Source organism: Benincasa hispida, chromosome 8 (assembly GCF_027475165.1).
Source record: "Benincasa hispida cultivar pf3 chromosome 8, pf3_genome.v1.1, whole genome shotgun sequence".
Lineage (NCBI taxonomy): Eukaryota > Viridiplantae > Streptophyta > Magnoliopsida > Cucurbitales > Cucurbitaceae > Benincasa > Benincasa hispida.
In genome coordinates this window covers 57,959,980-57,981,131 of record NC_143485.1, presented here as the reverse complement: position 1 = coordinate 57,981,131, position 21,152 = coordinate 57,959,980, and positions in this window count along the sequence as shown.

The window sequence follows — 21,152 nt, the reverse complement described above, 5'->3', positions numbered from 1 at the left end:
AGCAACAAATGGTTGGAGAATAACTTAATGCATGTTTCCCGGCTTGTATGTGTATAACACAGGCCAAGGTATGTTGTGTAACCATTACAAAAGCTATGTTTCTGATTTTGATATATGCTTCCTAAAGGAAGGCTATGAGAGAATGAGTTCTTGTGTAAGTGAGTGGCAATGGAACAACTCTTGTGTAAATACTAGGAAATGGAACTTAATTTGATGTTACAAAATACACATTTGATACCGAAGGACGTTGAGAAGGTATCTAACCAATTAGGTACCGAAGGACATTTGAGAAGGTGCCTGGCCAATTTGATACCGAAGGACATTTTAGAAGGTATCTGGCCAATTTGATACCGAATGACATATGAGAAGGTATCATAGTAGCTCAATACTGAAGGAAAAATTTGAGAAGGTATCTGAACGAAAGTACCTAAAATATGATGGTACTTAGTGTGGCCACGTGCACGTAGGCAGTTATGAATGAGAGACCGAAGTATGGGTTTCTTGGTCGGTAATAAACGTTTAGGAGCTAGAGCATTTAGGCTCGTTCTTAACTAGGGAATAATAATGTTTAATGATGTCTGAGAATTGTTTACAGCTACATATAGAGACAATTGCTTGAGTTTACTCATTGGTATATTTACATGTTTATAGTGATGCTATGCTTGTTACTTTACGATTCTGTAGTCTCTCACTGAGCTTTTAGCTCACAGAATTTCTGTGTTTTCCCTTTTCAGGTAGCGGTCAGTTTCCTCAAGAGTGATCCTGCTGCTGCTTGCCACCGAAAGACTTGGCTTATTAAAAGACTTAGGTTGATAATCTGTTTATGTACACATGTTTTGTGAAGGACTAGGGTTTCTGTAGGAATGTTTGGGCCACCTGTGAATATTTTTCTATACAAGTAATGTCTTGGCTGTATGTTTGTAATTATGTAATCTTCGTAAGAACTTAAGGGAGGTTAGTTGTTTGCGTATATTACTAATAAGATGAATAGGTTAGTATCTAGATTAGAAGGCTTGGGTGGTGAGTGCTGGCAGTAGGGCTAGTAGCTACCACGGTCATATCCTCTTTCAGAATAAAAGGGTAATCTGGGAGGGGGTGTGACAGCTTATAAGAATGATAGTTATCTCCACAAACCAATATAGATCATTTCAACATGTTTTGTCCTCATTCACATGCTTTCTAGAAAAATTCTCAAGAGGTCGCCGAACATAGAATTGCTCAAAATTAAGCATGCTTAATTTAGAGTTCTTATGTCTAAGTCACGGAAAATAAAAGTGCACCTCGTTGGTTTAGATAGTAACTTTTAATTCTTTTAAGTATTTCTTTACCATATTTTCATATTTTCATGATCCTTTTTATTCAGATATGATTTCGATTCATTCATGTCTACTCCTAAACTCGGACGTTATATTTGAGATGAAATTTTGTACTTATCTACCAACCTAGTTCGAATCAGCATATTTCAATCCCATTTGTACCTTGGTAAATGGGATGTAAATTTCATTACTCCTTGAAATTCCAATACAGAAGAAAAACATAACAATTGGAGACTGGATTGTCCCATAAATAAAACTTGGGTTACAAACAAAGAAATGAATCATTATGATCTCATAATGAGAGCATCATTCTTTTCTAGGAAGTTTGATTTTGAGAGCACTATAGAAGGTAGAAAACTGACACTAGGAAAAGAGAGATTTAATTTTATGGAAATGGGCATGGACAAATAAACAATGTTTTTGTGTATTTTTCTCCAATAAAAGGAAAGTTATGGGCATAATCAGTTGAATATAACTCTTTTTGTGATGGTGATGTTGGTGTCTTATTGTAGGGTTGTGATTTTAGGTTTGTTAATGTCAACTGATCTATTGAAGGATATGGAATCTGTGATATATTTGAATATGACTAATTAGTTCCTAGTTCTAATAGATTTAATAAAGATGCTAAGCTTATCTTAAATTTGGTGCTTTTATGTACATTTATGTTTATGCTATTATGCTTTTGCTTATCTTAGGATTACATAGGAATAACATCACTTCCCCTCTAAAGAGATAATACCAAAGTTTTTGGTTTTGGGGGAAAAAATCAAATAATTAAAGTTCAAGTAAGGTTTCAGCTCGTTTTAGAGAGAGTTTGGCCTACTAATTTGAGTCGAATTGACAATGTTAGGTCTCTTTTGATAACTCTTTGATTTTTTATTTTTGGTTTTTGAAAATTAAACATATAAATATTCATTCCATCTCTAACTTTGTTTCTTTTTAATCTTCCTTTTATCTATGTTTTAAAAAAATCAAGTCAAATCTTGAAAACTAAAAGAAGTAGTTTTTTGGAATTTATTTTTGTTTTTGAAATTTGGCTAAAATGTCAACCACCGTAAGAAAATATGAGAAAATAGACTTAATTTTCAAAAACCAAAAACAAAAATTGAAATGGTTACCAAACGGGACCTAAATAATTCAATTTTACCAACTTCAATAGTATTTACTATTGAAATTAATACATTTATCGAAGAACGTCATCTTCATCTCTTCTCTATTTTCTTTCCAATATTTCCAATAACTCCATCTAAAAAAAATGAATATTAATGTTGAAAAAAAAAGGAATAGTAAATTATTTAAAACAAACTTACCAATTTGGAATCTTATCAAACTGGGAATTTTGATTTAAATTATAATCTACAAATTGGTTAAATTTAAGGGTGTGTTTAGTTTAACGGTTTAAATTTGAAAATAAGTTAGAGTGTTTGACAACCACTCAAAATAGCTTTTAAAGAATGTGTTTATGAAATAAATTGGTTGAGAGAAACACTTGAAATGAACTTTTTCAAAAATGATTTTTTTAGTTTTTAATGATTAATCTCTCCCTCATTTGTATAATAGATAGTATTAGAAAAATACTCTCATTAGTCATCTACTTCACTTTCAGTTACCATGGGCTACCACCGTTCCACTAGCGACCAACTCACTTGGCCACCACCAACAATTTTGACAACCACCATACCACCAATGGTGACCTAATTCAATGACTAACTCTGACGACCACCTCTAACTATGACCTATGGTGATCTACCCCAGCAACCATCTCCTACAATCAACCGCCGTTGGCCAACTCCAACGACCCCTTTGACAATCAACTCCAACAACGACCACTCCTAGTAGCCAACTCTAATGACTAGCTAAATCAATCATATGCTGAGTGTTTTTAAATTATTTGTTTATAGTGTTTAATAGTCATCTTTTATTGTAATTTGACATTAATAAAAACACTCTTGATATATAGCAAACCAAACAAGTATGTATATATAAAAACACTTTTGAGAAAGTGTAACAAAACAAACTGTAAATCAAAATATAAGTCAAATAAATTTCAAATTTGGATCAAATTGAATTTGGACGCAATAAAAAATTTATCCCAAATCAGATTCAAAAAGTCTATTTCAAAATTATAGTCCAAATCCAAATCAAATTTCGGATAGAATCTAACATTACCTTTATTTATGGGATATTCTAAACTTTATCCCAAGTACTTTTAAAAAGAAGGTAAAAATCAATTTCAAGCTATCTAAGGTTTAAATTAAGAAATTTTGTTACAACCATATCCAATTATGTTAGGGGTGATTTTCAAGCTAGAAATTTGAAGCAACATAAAGAAGAAGAGGAAGCTACCAAATCAAAGAAACGATAATAAACATATAAGCAACCAGATTAAGAGGATGAGATGGGCTTAAGAAAATAACTAGTTTGACTTGGGCTCGACATCGACCTCGGCCAAGGATGAGGCCAAGGTCGACCCTCTTCATTTTTTTAAACCCCACATATTAATTAACTAACTCCAAGAAATTAATTTTAGACTTAATCACCAACCCAACGTTCTAAACCACTCTTGTTTTTTACTTTTTTTTTTTTTTGTCGACCTTATTTAATTTTATGTATTTTATTTATATGAAAAACATAAAGATGAGGTTATCAATATGTAAGCAAAATGTCAAGGAAAAACAAAACAATGTGAGAATGACTTTTAGCCTCAATTTTGGACTTTTCCCTCATTTTCCACTATACTTTTATCATCTAAAATCCATGGTGACATATGAAAGAAACATTTGAAAGGGGCGGTATAAATTTTCCACCACAAGCTAATTGGTTTTATGTGTTGATTAAGATGATTAATCATATTTGCAAATCATAATTTTTTTTTTTAATGTTTTTTCACTATGGAATTTACTTTCATTTCATCATTAAATGAGCGATTGTGATCTTATAAGAGATTATGAATATAGTAAAGCAAATTAGAGTGCTAGTTGTGACATCTTTCTTTCTTTTTTTTTTTTCTTTTTCGTGAAAGCTTCTAATCAAATTAGGTTAGATTGAATTATAAAGTCAGTAAAATTTAAAAATATAGCTTAAGTAAATGAAACGAAGAAGGAAAAAGATAGATTATTGATTGAGGTCTGTTCCAAACAAATAAAAGCTGACCATATATAATTTACCACAGGAGCTGATTGGTTGGAAATCCCTGTATGTTTTAGAATAATTGATTTTGAATATCCCTTTCACTTTCTTTATGGAAAGCAATAATAATAATAATAATAATAATAATAATAATAATAATAATAGTGATCTTCAAGTGCTTGGAAGAATATTTAGGTCTCTTATTTGGGTCTAAGAGAATCTTTTAATCTTTATTAAGATATATAATTATTAAATTTAGTGGAGATAATAATGATATGAAGTGTGAAGAAGACAAAAGATGATAAACTTAAAATCATGTAACCTATTATGTAATATGTAGCACTCTATTTTCAGCTCCTTTAGAGAAATGTCCCAATTCAATGAATTAGGAACATTTATGGCATGGGTTGAGTTAAATAGGATTGGATACCTTTTAATCCAACCCAATTTAGATTACATTTTGGGTTGTTTAAGATACCACCTAAAATCACCAAATAATACTTTATCTTTATTATACCAATACCATACAAATTCTTGTCATGTTTTTTTTTTTTCATATTTTATTTTGATAGAAAAGCAAATACAATGGTAGTTTTGAAACAAAAATTTAGGTCTAAATTAAAATGAAATAAAAAGTTTAGGGATATACAATCAAAATCCATCTTAAAGTTTAGTAGCATTTTATATAAACTAACTTTATATTTATTTGCACATATTTGAAGTATGTTATTTAAAGCTCAAAGAAAAGCTTATTTTACAAAGTGAACTTAAAATTATAGAGTCGACTATGAGAATATCAAAGTCAACATTCCAAAATATAAAAACTAAAATTGGACATTTGATAAAAATTGAACATGGTGTAGCAGATACGAATTTTGTGTTAGAGAATATACCACATCAGCGACCAAGGAGGAGTCGAGAAAATACATCAGCTGAAAAATGCCATGTCACTGAGGTGAGTCATGAAGGATTATCTCTTTAATGCTCCAAATTTCTATTAGGATTGAGTGATAACAAACAAATATTCTTTCTTCATGTATTGGACCATGTGTCCTCATTTCATTAGTCATTTGGTATATAATTTTTTAATTCTTTGAATCCCTAAAATAGAGAACAGTGTATAAATTGGGCATGGTGCCCCTTCCCAATGTAAGAAAAGAATACGAAGAGGCAAAGTTGAAAAGCTCTCTGTCTATCATTTAGTAATATGGTTCCATCGTGTACAACGATTAGCTAAACGACTGAATACACCGTTCATTGTTTAGCGCTGAGTGATGCAATATTTTATGTAGTGGAAATATGGATGATATGCGTTGATGGATTTGCATTGTGCACTCATGTTTCCCCAGCGAAATTCCAGTGTAAATTCCTCTAAATTTCATGGTAAGTCCAAGGTCGAACACAAGGACTTGTGAAAATAGATTGCGTTGGTAATTTTTATGAAAACTTTGTGGTAACCAAGTAAATAAATAAAGTGTTGGGTGTGTTGTTGCGTTGATGAAAATAAATAAATAAAGGTTGCAGATTTGAGAAAGACAGTTGCGTTGATAGATGCAATGAGTATGCGATGAACGGGTTGAGAAGATCTTTAGCTAGCGTTACTCGGAAATGCGTCAGACTATGCGATCATGTTACAACCATGCACAGCAAGTCATTTTCTAATGTAAATGCGATGCTCCTAAGTCTAGGACGCATGTGTTGAATGCAAAGTGTCCATAGAGCTTATCCCTAATTCTCTACTCTTGTCCTATGCGTTGATGCAAAATGCATGAAAGCAAGGTGACCGCATACAATCATATCTTATCTCTAAGATGCATGCGACACGTTGACATAAATAGTGCTCATTCCTATGCGCCTATCTCTCATTTATGCATTCTAATCTGGTTCTTCCAAACTTAGATTCTAACCTGACCTTCCCAAGTCTAGATCCTATCCTTAGACTACCCTCCCGAGTATCTTTAATGGACGAATGAAGCCTACATAAACAAGATAATCGCAAAGAATGAAGATTCCCTCGTTATGCTAGCTAAATGCTTCTCAACCCATTCAACTAATTTAGCTACTCATGCATGAATAACAGAGAGTGAACAGATATAGAGAAAGAAATTCCATTCTTATAAACGAGTTGAGTACAAAATGACAGTGGAAAGTAAAGGTAGAGAGCCTGGAAGCAATTCCTTGCTGACCAAGGCTTTTTACACTAAATCTCTATTCTGATCTAAAGATGTTCCCACTTCCTCAGGCGTCGACCCTCTCTCTATCTTTGGAGCTTCCGGTGCTATTCCAAGTTTACCAGAATGATCTACCGGCACGACTTTCTTCCTCGCATTCGCCTTAAAATGAAAGAAAACTATGGACAGAGGCATGAGCTCGTGGAACAAACGATTGTAAAAGTGGTGATCCCCTTTTCTGAAGAATGCACTTGGTATTTATAGAGCATCCATGGTGAAAGACGGCTTCTCTCTCCTGGTTGTATAGATGGGACAACTTAAATTCCTGACTGATGCGCTGGATAATTGTCACCAATAAAGTTGAATGTACTTTGTGACCGTTATCGGCTGTCAACTTAATTTGGATCTGATGTCATCAGCTTTCTGTCCCATTGATAACTAGTAAAAATACAAGTTATTTATGCCACCTTATCTAGATATTACGGCCAAAAGTTAGTAATTATGCACCAATTGTATGAAAATTAGCCTAGTATTGCAATAATTATAAATGTTTGAGATTACACCCACTAACACCAAAAAGATGGAAGACAAGTCGAACTTTACTCTGTTTTGTAGGAGACCAAGTCACTGCTTGTGCTCAAGGCTCATGAGAGACTAATCAACACATCTCTGTCACATTTCACCTGTCAATCAACAATGAAGAGACGAATACCGCAATGGCGGCGTAATGTGACAGTCGATCCGAAAGCTGTGTTTCAACCGCATGCGGTAATAAAAACAAACATCGCATGCGAACCTATGATCGAAAGATGCAGCTGAGCAATGCAAGAGTGGAGGATTGAGACATGTGTACAACTAACGATTGTGCAGAATTGATGGTCTGATTACATAACAGAAGGAATAATATCCCTCTATCTTCGGAATTACCATAACCATGAGTGGGGACCACAAGGCCGGAGTCAAAGATCTGCACCTATAAATACCCCATTGATTTCAGAGAAAAATATGCTACTTGATACGGGGCTAAGTGTTGCTAGATTATAGAGAGAAGGCTGAGCTGAGTGCTTAAGAGAAGAAATCCGGAAAGAAGACGAGATAAGGCCGAGAGGTGAATCTCATATCCAACCTGCCAAACACCCGATCGGAAGCTCTGTGCAAAGATCCCTGCTACCGGTAGAGCAAGCCTGAGAGGGAAGCTCTTCCTACCATCAAATCCATCCTGTCCGGCAAGCAGATCTCCATCGAATCTGTGTCAAGACATTGACACTATTTGTATCTATTCTATCTCTCTTTCATTGTGTAATTCATGTTTTCTTTATCTCTTCATTCACACACCATGTATCAAACACTTAGTAGAAATATTAATTGTTTCGATAAATTCCATTTACCATTTTCTGTCTATTTCTGTTCACCCACCAATCACTTTCTCCATGATATCTTCTTAATCCTCTGATAAGCAATATGAATCACTAAGAACTTAATCTGTATTAAAGATATAAAATACATTTAGCTAAAGCATGCGAGATGACATCTTCACCTGTGAGAGCAGAAGTGAAGGTGTCATTCTGATCTATCGAGAGAAGGTTAGGAGAATGTATTAACTAAAGCGAGTAGTACTTCCAGACATGGAAGCAACCTTGCGTTCATTACTTTAGTCTCTGTTTCACCATAGACATGTAAAAGCGCGGCCGATCACTGAGAGGTGACGCCAAGAGAAGAGCGGAACAATATTTGTACCTTCAATCCAATTAAGAACTTGCGTTGTTTATATTATTTGTCTTTCTCTTTCTATTCTGTTCATAAGACTTGTCGCCGCATCCCATGTCTTTGCATAACTTTCACAACCAGCCTTAATCCCAGCATCTTGTACATGTAGTCTGTATTTTGTATCATCTAGTTTAGGTTTACTGTCTTTTTATGTTTTCATTGCATCTTTGCAATTTTCCTCTATTTTATTGCAATTTATATACTTGTACAAACACACTTTTAAAGATTGAAAACCTGGTCGCATGTATCATGAAAGTACTGCAATAACTTGAACCAGTCCCCTTGTTTGACCTCGGATCACACCGAGAAACTTATGGTGGAATTACACTTGGTTTCATTGTAAGAAAACTTGTGACAACGCATGGCATACTACATGAACATCCATAATTAACGCATAATTAGACATAGTATTGCATCATTGTGAGCAATTTATATCATCCATCCAAACACGTTACACCTATCACTCTTAATTATCCTTTCACCCAGATGCGCCTACCATGTTGCACTGACCAAGTTGCGGCGATCCTTCTTCGGGTGAATATTTGCGAGCACGATCAACGCAAAGCCTTGCGGTGAAGTTGTGCTCGACCAATGAAGTCCTATGATCGCAATCTTTGCATTGCGTTAACGCATATTCTGCACAAAAATATAAAGATCAACTGTTCTAATGCGCTGGACGCATGCGACCGCAATATTATAGAATTTATGCTTAATGAAGGCAATTTAACTTATTTCATCAATGCAATCCAACATTGTTTAAGAACTTAGCACTATGATAACGTGCATTTCTGCCCGTTATCACACCTCTAAATTTAAACAATGCTTGTCCTCAAGCATAAGCTAAAGATTCCTTTAGCAAGTCAACCGCAAAGTTCTTTTCCTAGATTTCTCAACAATATTTCGCTCAAATCCTATAAACTAGAATTTCCTTACATCTTATTCAGGTCTCTTCCTAAAATATTTCTAAGAGTTAGGGACTGCAAGCTTAACTTTCAAAAGGACTTTACTCAATTCCGGAACATCGCATGATTTATTTCAAAAAGAAAATTTTCTTCCGGGGTGTCAAATGATTTTATCCTTGCACAAAAATTTTCTTCATTGCTATTTTTTTCTGACCTTGCACTGATTCGAGTGTCTTGCCTTCGTTTTGGCTTGCCCCCACATGTGTCATGCAGACATCCAACTACGAGCAATGCACTCTTTCTCAAAATAAACTTATACCAATTTGGCAGTGGAGTTGCGGTCATTGATTTATGCGTTGATCCTGGTGACTTACTTTCGTTTTTGCTTGCCCTCAAGTGTCATGCGAACATTCAACTACGGGTAAGTGCCTTTCACAACTTAACTCTTATCAACATGGGTTTCCCATTGCATTGACAGTGGAGTTGTTAAATTTTTTTTTTTTTTTTTTTTTTTTAGAGATAGAAGCAAGGTCGAAAACAAATACACCACCCCCAAATTTAAAATGCAGCAATGTCCTCATTGCCAAAAGATTAAAATAAGTTATGTGATGGTCATAGAATGCGTTGTACAGAGAGTTTGAAAAAAAAGCTAGCAAACCCCTAACTTCTAGAAATATTTCATGAGGTGACTATCTTAAAACCAAGTTGACTCTAATATATATGAAAGAGATAGAAGCATATTTTTTATCATTGAAATCATACTTGGCAAAGAATCTTCGCGGATGTGGCGATAAAACTTTGAAAAGTAAAATGCAATGTGATATCGCAAAATTTGAAATAAAGATAAGGAAGAGTACACCCCCAAATTTTGCGCTGACGCTCACATTATGTATTGATGCATCCATCCTTGTGGTGATCTTTGCTTCTGTGGATTGCAGTGATAAAGTGAGATCGTTTGTTTCTTCATGTAATGTCTCCGCAATCCTATGCCTTAATCCTTGTAAACAAACAAAGAGAGGGTCAAATGATTTTAAAACAAACAACAAGATTTTTTTTATATATATAGAGAAGAAATACAAATGAGTAAGATGTAGATATTTTAAATAAAAGTAAAGTGACGAAGGGATAAGAGTTCAAAATTCATGTAAGAGGGTAGTCTGGGTTTTTCAACTTTGCGGAGGCTATTTTTGGCTGGAAATCACCTCTGCAATATGCCTTGACCCGTTGTCCATTAACCTTGAATGTTTAACTGCCATCCTCGGTGATCAGTTCCATCGCACTATGTGGAAATATTTCCTTGATGATGAAGGGATCGGACCAGCGTGATTTTAATTTTCCTAGGAAGAGCCGCAATCTTGAATTGAAGAGTAAGGCCTTTTACCCGACTTAGAGGTTTCTAGCGCATATGCGTTTGTCATGCTAGCGCTTGGTGTGCTCCTAATAAATCTTCGCATTCTCATATGCGTTGATTCTCCATTCTTTTAGCTCGACCAGTTGCATTTTTCACGCTTCCCCTACTTTCTTTAAATCAAAATTCAACTTCTTGACCGCCCACAATTCCTTATACTCCAGCTCCAAAGGCAGGTGACACGCCTTGCTAAATACCAATGCATAGGGGGACATACCTATTGGTGTTTTGAATGCGGTCTGGTATGCCCACAACGCATCATCAAGTTTCATCGCCCAATCTTTCCGCGAAGGTTTTACCACCTTCTCAAGTATTAACTTAATTTCTCGATTGGACACTTCAGCCTGACCATTCGTTTGCGGATGATATGCGGTGGCCACTTTGTGAAGGATATTGTATTTGCGCAGCAGTTCCTTTATATTGTGATTGACAAAGTGTGATCCTTCATCACTTATAATGGCACGGGGAGTGCCAAAACGAGTGAAAATATTTTTCTTCAGGAACTGGGAGACTACCGCCACATCACATGCGGTGCATGCTATTGCCTCTACCCACTTGAAGACATAATCGACGACCAATAAGATATAGTGCTTGCCATGCGAATGAAGGAATGGTCCCATGAAATCAATCCCCTATACGTCGAATAATTCCAGCTCCAAGATAGTGTTCATTGGCATTGCGTTCTTCCATGAAATGTTGCCAGTGTGTTGACACCGATCACATTTCATTGCGTAGTCAGCAGCATCCTTAAATAATGAAGGCCAAAAGAATCCACTTTGCAAAACCTTGGCTGTAGTGCATTGCCCTCCAAAGTGCCCACCATATGGTGAGTCGTGGCATTGTGACAAGATACGTTGTTGAGAAACATCTAGCACACATAATCGAATAATCTGGCCTACATCTCTCTTATACAAATTTGGCTCATCCCAATAATGATGTTTGCATTCGTGTTTGAGCTTCTTCTGTTGATGGTAGGTGTAATCTTCAGGAAAATTCTCACAAACCAAGTAATTGACGATGTCCGCCTACTAGGGCACTTTTTCTATATAGAATAGCTGCTCATCTGGAAACACAGCATTCACCTCAGATTCATTGTAGTCAATCTCGGGATTTTCCAGTCTGGACAAGTGATCCGCAACTTAATTCTCTGTCCCCTTCCAATCAATTATTTCGATATCAAATTCTTGATGGAGGAGAACCCACCTGATCAACCTCGGCTTTGTGTCCTTCTTTGTCATTAAGTATTTGATTGCTAAATGATCAGTGTGGATGAGTACCTTGGTTCCCAACAGATATGCCCGGAATTTTTCTAACACAAAAATCACAGCCAGGAGTTTTTTCTCTGTGGTGGTATAATTTGTTGGAGCAGGGTTTAAAGTTTTACTCGCATATGCAATGGGATGCAAAATTGTTTTTCTCTTTTGTGCTAAAGCTGCTCCCATCACATACCCGCTTGTGTCGCACATGATTTCGAATGGCAATGTCCAGTCCAGCGTAATCAGTACGGGTGCGGTAATCAGCGCATCTTTTAAAACTCTGAATGTGTTGAGGCAGTTGTTGTCGAACTCAAACTTTCTGTCAACCTCTAGCAACGCACTCAGTGGTCGTGCAATCTTAGAAAAGTCCTTGATAAATCATCTATAAAATCCAGCATGCCCCAAGAAGCTCCGCACAACCTTTACGCTGGTTGGAGGTGGAAGCTTTCAATTGCGTCGATCTTTGCTTTGTCCACCTCCAACCCTTCCTGGGAGACTTTATGTCCCAACACCATACCTTCTTTCACCATGAAATGACACTTTTCCCAGTTGAGCACTAAATTCGTCTCCTCACATCTCTTCAGAATTTTCTCCAAATTGGCTAGGCAGACTTCATAATTGTTCCCATAAATGGAGAAGTCATCCATGAATATTTCCACTGAGTCCTCGAGATAATCTGAAAAGATCGCCATTATGCACCTTTGGAATGTGCTTGGCGCATTGTAGAGGCCAAACGGCATGCGGCGAAAAGAAAATTTCCCATATGGGCAGGTGAATGTGGTATTGTCTTGATCTTCAGGAACTATCATGATTTGATTGTATCCGGCATACCCATCCAAGAAGCAATAAAAATCATTCCCTGCTAGTCTGTCTAACATTTGATCGATAAAAGGTAGAGGGAAGTGATCTTTCTTTGTGGCTGCATTCAGTTTGTGGTAGTTCATACATATGCGTCATCCAGTGATGGTTCTTTGCGGTATTAATTCGTTTTTCATTTGGGACTGCCGTCATTCTGCCCTTCTTCGGCACACATTGCACGGGGCTGACCCACGTGCTATCTGCTATGGGATAAATAATGCCTGCATCCAGCCATTTGATAATGTCCTTCTTGATGACCTCCTTCATCGCAAGGTTGAGTCTGCGCTGATGTTCAATTGTTGCTTTATGGTCGTCTTCAAGACAAATGTGGTGCATGCAATACGCGGGGTTAATTCCTCTGATGTCATTGAGCGTCCAGCACATGTTTCTTGAGAATGCTCATCAACGCATTCTTCTGTTCCTTGTTAAGTGCAGAGGAAATTATCACTGACAGCTTCTCGTTCTGCCTCAAAAATGTGTACTTCAGATGAGTTGGTTGGGTCTTTAATTCAAGTGTCGGTGGTTCCACCAGGGAAGGTTGCGTTGTTTCTTCTTTTGGCTCTACTTCTTGCGTTGCGATCATTTCTTCTTCTTTGTTTGTTTTTTCTACGATCGAATTGTAGGCAGCAACGGATGCATTGGCATCCTCTTCTTCATATTCTTCATCAGACTTTTCTTTTTCAATCAAATTCAGGTCATCTTCAGAATCTTGCAGGTCTTCTCATCCGAAAATTTCATGGCATGAATTATATTAAATTTGAGCTTCTGTCCGTTTATACTCAGAGTGATTTCCCCCTTGTGCACATCAATTTGAGCACGACTGGTTGATAGAAAAGGTCGCCCCAAAATGATGGGCACATCTTTGTCGGCCTCGTAGTCTAAAATGATGAAGTCAGCTTGCAAAATAAATTTATCAATCGTGATCAGCACATTCTTCACCTTACCTTCTGGATGAACCAGAGATCTGTCAGCCAATTGGAGAGTCACTATTGTGGGCACAAGTTGCCCCACATTTAATTGTCTAAAAATTGATAGCAACATCAAATTTATGCTAGCCTCCAAGTCACATAGGGCTTGCCCAATATAGAATCCTCCTATGGAGCAAGGAATAGTGAAGCTCCCAGGATCGCTCATCTTCGGTGGAATAGTTGATTTGGAACTTTGCATTAATGCCACCATGGCAAATTTTCCAGCGCCCCTCTTCTTAGTTACCATGTCCTTTAGAAACTTGGTGTAGGCAGGCATTTCCTCAATCGCTTCACTGAAAGGAATGTTAACGTGTAATTACTTTAACATAGATAAAAAGCGTTGGTACTGTACCTATTCGTTTTTCTTCTTCCTTAGTCTCTGTGGGAAGGGTGGTAACTGGACTTTCACAGTTCTCGTTTCATTTGACTTCGAGGTTGACACAACCTCAGGTTCTACTGCTTCATTTTCTCTTTCTTCTTCTTGCGTTACCGCAATCTCAGGCTCAGTTGTAATGGAAGGTTTTCTACTATGCTCCTTCTTTTCTCCCTCCACAGTCTTTCCACTGTGCAATATTACAACCTGACATTACTCCTTATCTGATTCCCCTGGGTTGCATGGAAGCTCGGTTGAACTTGGCAATGCCCCTCGTGGTCGACTCTTCAACTCACTTGCAATCTGGCGCATTTGCAATTCGAGGTTGTGGATGGATGTGGCTTTACTTTGAAGCACCGTCTCGTGTTTCTCTATATATTGCTTCAATAGGCTCTTCAAAGAAGAGGATTGTGGTGGTTGTTGTGAGCTACTTACTTGGTTGCTCTGTTGACCGTTGTTGCGTTGGAAGAATCCCGGTGGCCTCTTCTTGCGCCAAAGGTTGAAAATTTTGTTGTTGACTCTTCCAGGCAAAATTGGAGTGGTTTCTCCACCCGGGGTTGTAAGTGTTCGAAAAGGGGTTATTTTTCACAAAATATAAAGATTATGGATTTTGCGGGCAATCTTTCATCGCATGCCCATCACCGTAAGTCGCACATCTTGCGATCGCCATTCCTTGGATCAAATTCATCATTGCGGTCATTTGGTTTTGTAATGAAACAATAGCACCGTTGTTTGCGTCAGAATCTTTAAGTCTCAATCTCTGGTCACTCTCTCTCCAGTCTTCATGGTTCTTGGAGATACGATCCAGGATATTCTTCGCCTCATCGTAAGTCTTATCAAGTAGACCACCAGTGGCTGCCACATTGACAGCGGCCTGTGAAGCGGGATTTAAACCATGATAGAAAATCTCCATTTGAAGGCAGTCTGGTAACCCATTATACGGACAATCTCGGACAAACCTTTTAAACCTCGCCCAAGCGTCACTGAGCGATTCTTCCATGTCTTGTTCAAAATTAGTAATAAGCTTCCTTCGTCTTGCGTTCTCAGTAGGTGGAAAATAATTCTTCATAAACTTCTCCACCACCTGCTCCCAAGAAGGAATCTCTCCTGGTTCGAGCGAATATGCCCATTTCCTAGCCTGATCACAGAAAGAAAATGGAACAGTGTTAGTCGAACTTCTTCAGCAGAGATGTTCGAGAACACAAAAGTATTGCAGATTTCAATAAAACTTTGAAGGTGAGCGTGCGGGTCCTCGCCACGCCTTCCTCCGAATTGACCTGCAGTCTGGATCATCTGCAGCATCACCGGTTTCATTCAAATCTGCTTTCGTCGAGGACAGGCCTCATGATTCCCGGAGAGAAATCATAGAGGTTTGGCGATGCATAGTCTCTGATGGGCCTATTGCAATCGTTTGCCAATAGAATCGGATTCGCCATGACATTATTATCATTTGGTGCTCCATTTCCAGGCTGCTCCGCCATCTCTTTTTTGTTGGATTGTGGCTGCTATTGGCAGTCTCTCAATCTCCTTCTAAAAGTCCTCTCAATCTCCGGATCGTAATTTTTCAGAAATTGAGAGTCTGCAAAGAAATAAAAAAATTACCGTTAACAAACTATTTTGCCGAAGTCCTCGGAAATGGCGCCAAAAACTTGATGCGATATTTTGTGTAGTGGAAATATGGATGATATGCGTTGATGAATTTGCGTTGTGCACTCAAGTTTTCCCAGCGGAATTCAAGTGTAAATTCCTCTAAGTTTCCTGGTAAGTCCAGGGTCGAACACAAGGACTTGTGAAAATAGATTACGTTGGTAATTTTTATGAAAACTTTGTGGTAACCAAGTAAATAAATAAAGTGTTGGGTGTGTTGTTGCGTTGATGAAAAGAAATAAATAAAGGCTGCGAATTTGAAAAAGACAGTTGTGTTGATAGATGCAGTGAGTATGCGATGAACGGGTTGAGAAGATCTTTAGCTAGCGTTACTCGGGAATGCGTCAGACTATGCGATCATATTACAACCATGCACAACAAGTCATTTTCCAATGTAAATGTGATGCTTATAAGTCTAAGAAACATGTGTTGAATGCAAAGTGTCCATAGAGCTTATCCCTAAGTCTCTTGTCCTATGCGTTGATGCAAAATGCATGAAAGCAAGGTTACCGCATACAATCATATCTTATCTCTAAGATACATGCGGCGCGTTGACACAAATAGTGTTCATTCCTAAACCCCTATCTCTCGTTTATGCATTCTAATCTGGTTCTTCCAAACCTAGATTCTAACCTGACCTTCCTAAGTCTAGATCCTATCCTTGGACTACCCTCCCGAGTATCTCTAATGGATGAATGAAGCCTACATAAATATGATAATCACAAAGAATGAAGATTCTCTCGTTATGCTAGCTAAATGTTTCTCAACCCAATCAACTAATTTAGCTACTCATGCATGAATAATAGAGAGTGAACAGATATAGAGAAAGAAATTACAGTGGAAAGTAAAGGTAGAGAGCCTGGTAGCAATTCCTTGCTGGCCGAGGCTTTTTACACTGAATCTCTATTCAGATCTAAAAATGTTCCCACTTCCGCAGGCATCGGCCTATTCTCTGTCTTTGGAGCTTCCGGCGCTCTTCCAAGCTTACCAAAACGATCTACCGGCACGACTTTCTTCCTCACGTTTGCCTTAAAATGAAAGAAAACTATGGACAGAGGCGTGAGCTCGTGGAACAAAAGATTGTAAAAGTGGTGAACCCCTTTTATGAAGAATGCACTTGGTATTTATAGAACATTCATGGTGAAAGACGGCTTCTCTCTCCTGGTTGTACAGATGGGACAGCTTTAATTCCTGACTGATGCGCCAGATAATTGTCACCGATAAAGCTTAATGTACTTTGTGACCGTTATCGGCTGTCAACTTAATTTGGATCCGACTGTCATCAGCTTTTTGTCCCATCGCTCTTAATTACCCTTTCACCCGGATGCGTCCACCATGTTGCACTGACCAAGTTGCGGCGATCCTTCTTCGGGCGAATGTTTGCGAGCACGATCAACGCAAAGCCTTGCGGTGAAGTTGCGCTCGACCAATGAATTCCTATGATCGCAATCTTTGCATTGCGTTAACGCATATTCTGAACAAAAATATAAAGATCAACTGTTCTAATGCGTTGGACGCATGCGACTGCAATATTATAGAATTTATGCTTAATGGACGCAATTTAACATATTTCATCAATGCAATCCAACATTGTTTAAGAACTTAGCACTATGATAACGTGCATTTCTGCCCGTTATCATTGAGCACCATCGTGTACAATGAAAAGGTAAACGATAGTCTCTATCGTGTAGGGAAGAAATCTTGTCATATACAAAGAAAAAGTAAATGATAACTCGTTTTACTATCGTGTAAGTTCTGATGCTCCATGGTGTAGTAAGACGAGGTAAACAATAATGTTTATCTTCACATCGTTTCCCATCTAGTTTATTTTTCTAACTTGGTATCAGAGCAGATATGGTAAACGCCACTGTCACAGGATTCAATGCAGCCACTGAATTTTCGAAGTTCAGCACACCTTCCCTTAATCAACTGCTAAATCAAATAATTAGCACCAAGTTGGAGAGAGGTAACTATATATTGTGGAAGACGCTAGCTCTTCCAATCCTGAAAGGATACAGACTTGAAGGTCATCTGTCCGAAACTAAGATATGTCTTCCTATGTTCATCGTGTCTACTTCGTCAGTTACTGAACCTGGTGAAGCAGACTCTCAAACCTCAAAAGGAGCTTTGAGCTCTACCTGCGTGAAGTCTCTGAACCCATTGTATGAAGCTTGGGTTACAGCAGACCAACTCTTGTTAGGGTGGTTATACAACTTTATGACTCTTGAAGTTGTTGTACAGTTGATGGGGTATGAAAGTGCTAAGAGTCTATAGGATGTCATTCACTCGTTGTTTGGAGTTCAGTTGAGGGCAAAAGAAGACTATCTTTGCTAAGTTTTTTAACGACTCGTAAAGGTAACATGTCAATGTCGAAATATTTGAAACTTATGAAGCTTCACTCTGATAATTTGGCTCAAGCTGGTAGCCCAGTGTCTACATGTAACCTAATGTCTCAAGTGCTCCTTGGGCTGGATGAGGAGTATAATCCAGTGGTGGTAGTTGTTCAGAGCAAGCCGGAGATCTCTTGGTTAGATATGCAGTCTGAACTACTGTGATTCGAGAAGAGGTTGGAACACCAGAATACTTCAGAAGCCACTACAACATTTTCTCATAATGCCTCGACCAATGTTGCTTTCAAGGAACAAATCTACATACAAGACCCCTGGACAAAACAACACACAAGGAGGTAACAGGAAACAATTTAATGGATCCAGAGGAAACAACAACAGTGGAGAAAACATAGGAAGAGGACGAGGTAGAGGAAATAGGCCTACTTGTCAGGTCTGCTCCAAGTATGGACGTGCTACAAATCTGTGCTATTAAAGGTACAATCGAGAATTTGTCCCAAATCAAAACAGTGGTAAAGGAAACACTTAGAATCAAGGGAACCCTGGGGCAAATCCCTCAGCCTTCGTCACCTCACAGAACTTGTCAATTTCTTCAAACTGAATCAGTAGGGGACTTTAATTAGTATGCAGATAGTGGAGCAACCAACCATGTCACAGCAGATCCCAACAATATAGCAAATCCCTCTGAGTACACAAGTAATGAACATATTATAGTAGGGAATGGACAACGGTTAGACATATCCTCAATAGGCAATGCATGTTTAAGTTCTTCTAGTCGCAATCTGAATCTGAAAAACATCTTGTGTGTACCAAACATTACAAAGAAACTGGTTCAAGATAATGATGTTTCTGTTGAGTTCTATAATGATTGTTGTGTTGTTAAGGACAAATGTTCGAGACAAGTATTGGTGAAAGGAACTCTTAAAGACGAACTGTATCAGTTGAATGAAGTAGAGGTGATCCAAGTTGATGTAAATATCAAAGAGGTAAGCTATTTTCTCAACCCAATGAACAAAAATAACAATTCTATAGCATTTGTTCTGTCCAAAAGTGGAGCAAACTTAGTAGAATCAAAAGGGTTGTGGCATAGGAGACTAGGTCATCCTTCTCTTCGAGTTTTGGAGACTATATTGAAAACTTGTAATCTTCCTACTAAGTTGAATGAAGAGATTAAGTTCTATGAACCTTGCTGTCTTGGTGAAGCCCATTCCCTACTCTTCCCTAATTCTTTGTCTCGTGCACAACATAAATTTGATTTAATACACTCAGATGTATGGGGTCCAGCCTCTATAAACTCCACTAAAGGATATAGATATTACAACTCATTTATTGATGATTATAGTAGATATCTCTGGGTCTACCCTCTTAAACGGGAGTCAGATACACTACAGGCCTTCAAACATTTCCTACAAGTTGTTCAAACACAGATTAAAACAAACATTAAAGCACTGTAGTTAGATAATGGTGGTGAATATGTCAAATCACATCAGTTTTGCAGTTCACAAGGCATTGCCTCTCGGTTTTCTTGTCCCTATACATCTCAACAAAATGGAACAGCTGAAAGAAAACATAGATACCTAGTAGAGATGGGACTAACCTTACTAGCACAAGCATCAATACCTCTTCAGTTCTAGTGGGATGCCTTTCTTAATGCTTATCATCTGATAAATGGTCTTTCTCGTCAGTACTAAAGAACCAATCACCGATACAAATGATGTATGGTAAACTACTAGATGTTACAAAACTAAGAGTGTTTGGTTGCGTCCGTTTTCCATGTCTTCGAGCAGACCAGCCAAACAAGTTTCAATTCCACTCTGATAAATGTATTTACTTGGGTCCAAGTATGGTTCACAAGGGACATCGATGTCTGAACAAAGATGGTAAAGTGTTGATCTCCATAAATGTTATCTTTAATGAATCTAATTTTCCTTTCTCCTATGGTTTTCAGGTGCTCGGTCCATCAACGCACAAAACTACAGTGAACAGTGGCCCTCAAGTTCTCTCTCCCAACATAACTCCACTATTGCACAATGCCCCCATTCAACCACCACAATCTGCCTCAAATCTATATAATAGTCCCTCACCATCAAATATCCCTATACCAGATATCAATCCAGCCTCTTCCCTCTCTCATATGCCTGCTAAACCTATCTCTTTTCCCAAATATCAGATGCATTGCCTAGCCCCTGTCCAGATCATATAGCCATCCAAACTCCCTTGGTCAGCCCTTCCACTCGGTCACCTAGTAGCACCACTCCAAATGCCTCACATACAACCTCTGTTTCTAACACCTCTCATCCCTTGCAACCTACTCATCCAATGATTACGAGAGGCAAAGCTGGCATTTTTAAACTAAAAGCTTGGCTAAACACTGCTCAACATGATTGGTCTTTAACTGAACCAACACAGATGTCTAATGCACTTGCTACACCTCAGTGGAGGTAAGCTATGGATACTGAATTTCAAGCACTCATCAACAATCAAACTTGGCAGTTGGTTCCTCCCTTGCCATCCTTCAATGTGTTGGGCAATAAATGGATCTTCAAATTCAAGAAAAATTCAGATGAGTCAATACAAAGATACAAAGCACGCCTAGTAGCCAAAGGGTTTCATCAACATCCTGGAATTGATTTCTTTGAAACATTTAGCCTGGTGGTCAAAGCATCCAAAATCAGGGTTATTCTAAGCATTGTTGTCTCCAAAGGATGGGCCCTCCATCAGCTTGATTTCAACAATGCTTTCCTAAATGGCAAATTAACAGAAGATGTCTATATGCATCAACCACCTGGGTATGTCAACTCAAAGTTCCCTAATCATGTATGTAAATTGAACAAAGCTATATATGGACTGAAACAAGCCCCTCGGGCCTAGAATGATCTACTTACCACTACTCTAATTAACTGTGGATTCACCAACTCAAAGGCAGATACATCATTGTTTATACTAAACTCAAAGGGTTCAACTATATTGCTCTTTGTCTATGTTGATGATGTAATAATCACAACTAAC